This window comes from Pollachius pollachius (assembly GCF_949987615.1).
Source record: "Pollachius pollachius genome assembly, chromosome: 15".
In the NCBI taxonomy this organism is placed as follows: domain Eukaryota; kingdom Metazoa; phylum Chordata; class Actinopteri; order Gadiformes; family Gadidae; genus Pollachius; species Pollachius pollachius.
The window spans coordinates 989,682-992,181 of record NC_136948.1 but is presented as its reverse complement, the minus strand read 5'-3'; positions in this window follow the sequence as shown (position 1 = coordinate 992,181).

The following is a 2,500-nucleotide window of genomic DNA, read 5'->3' as shown; positions in this document are numbered from 1 at the left end:
CTGTTCTACCCTACTGTAGTCTACTCTCTCTCTGTTTCTGTTCTACCCTACTGTAGTCTACTTTCTCTACTGTTTCTGTTCTACCCTACTGTAGTCTATTCTCTCTACTGTTTCTGTTCTACCCTACTTTAGTCTACTCTCTCTACTGTTTCTGTTGTACCCTACTGTAGTCTACTCTCTGCTGTTTCTGTTCTACCCTACTGTAGTCTACTCTCTCTACTGTTTCTGTTCTACCCTACTTTAGTCTACTCTCTGCTGTTTCTGTTCTACCCTACTGTAGTCTACTCTCTCTACTGTTTCTGTTCTACCCTACTTTAGTCTATTCTCTCTACTGTTTCTGTTCTACCCTACTTTAGTCTACTCTCTGCTGTTTCTGTTCTACCCTACTTTAGTCTACTTTCTCTACTGTTTCTGTTCTACCCTACTGTAGTCTATTCTCTCTACTGTTTCTGTTCTACCCTACTTTAGTCTACTCTCTGCTGTTTCTGTTCTACCCTACTTTAGTCTACTTTCTCTACTGTTTCTGTTCTACCCTACTGTAGTCTATTCTCTCTACTGTTTCTGTTCTACCCTACTTTAGTCTACTCTCTGCTGTTTCTGTTCTACCCTACTGTAGTCTACTCTCTCTACTGTTTCTGTTCTACTCTACTGTAGTCTACTCTCTTCTCTCCACTCTACTCTTTCTTTTCTCCTCTCCTCTCTTCCCTACCTGCACCACTACAGCCCATGATGTCACTCGGAGCTTTAGGGCCCCGCTAAGGGCCCAAACCACAACAGCTGCAAAACGTCCCGCCCATTCCCTTCTGGCTCTGAGCAGAACACACCAGCCCCTCCCCCGCCCCGTCCCTGCGGTTGAGGTGATTGGAGTCGTGTTGAAACGTCCTCCACTATTATGGGAGCAGAGGTGCGGTCAGTCACAGAGGACCATCTGATGTCTACAGGTATGAGCAGACTGTGGCCATGGGGGAATCAAACCCAGAAGCTTCCAGCGGGCCGTCGGCGACCCGAGACCCTGCAACGTAACACTCAACAACTCGGCAACAACATTCGGTCGTGTTGGACGGCAGATGTGCGGCCGGGCTGTGAAACGAGCGACCGCAGGGTGCACGGCCGCGGCTTCTCTCACAGCTTCAGCTTGGAGTGGAACATCGCGTCCAGCCGCCGCGGTCTGGGGCGGTCCGGTGCGCTGGCCGCGAGCCGCGCAGCGCCAGACTGTAAACACGCCGGAGCACCGGCGGGAGGAAGGCTCCCCCCGGGCCGACCGCAGGATTCCTGCGTGCTGATTTACGCCTTCGCTGCGTGGCGCTGCGTGGCGTGTGAGAGAGAGGGAATGCGGGGCAGTGCAGTGTAATGCAATGCAGAAACACATCAGTGCACGCAAAAGTGTAGCAACACACGTGTAGACTCAATGAACTCGTTTTCTATGATCTGTGCATGTGGAGTGATTGCTGTAGCAGATATCTGACCCTGGCTCTCTAACACACACACACACACACACACACACACACACACACACACACACACACACACATAGAGACAGACACACATAAACACACATACACACCCATACTAACAACCACATACACACACGTATCATAACACACACACATAAACACACATACAAACACACACACACATGCGCATACTAACACAGGCACACACGCAAATACTAACACAAACACTGAGTGCACACAAACATGCATTCGGTCACACACACATGCATGCACGGATAGACAGATAGATACGCATGCATGCAAACCAACAAACAAGCATGCATACACGTGCAAGCAGCCAACACTATAACACACACACACACACACACACACAGACACAGCCTCAAGCTTTGTGAGATGAATGTTATTGCGAGTAGCATAAACACTCATCCATCTTTGAGCGTGTGATTTAGGGATCTGCCTCTGGCCACCATCGTGCTGTCTGCTTCTAAAGCCGCTGACACCACCGGATCTCTCCTTGGTCACTGGTGCATTCTACACCCAGCGGGGGGGGGGGGGGGGGGGGGGGTGAGTGACAGCGCTGACAACCAGGCCTCTGACACGCGTCCATTGCGTGTTGTGACACTTTTGGTGTCCAATCTAAGCCTTCGCTGGGATCCTCATAGCGTCGGTTTACATTGAGATGAGCTCTAACTCAGCTTCGGTTCAGCTTAGCGTTAGCACAGCGTTAGCTTAGCGTTAGCACAGCGTTAGCTTAGCGCTTTCTTAGCTCTAGCTTTCACACCCTGGACAGAGAAGACATGTAGTCACAACACGCCGACCCCCCCCCCACCCACTGCTGCAAGCCAAGCAGACCACACACCCAGTAGCTGTGTGTGTGCGTGTGTGTGTGTGTGTGTGTGTGTGTGTACATGTGTGTGTGTGCGTGTGCGCATGAGGCTGGGAGGGACTCAAGCGGTTGAAGCAGCGGAGACCAGGGCAGAGGGGAGAGGGGAGTTAATAGTCGTGTTATCGCAGAGGAGGGAAAATGAAATGGAAAAGTTTTT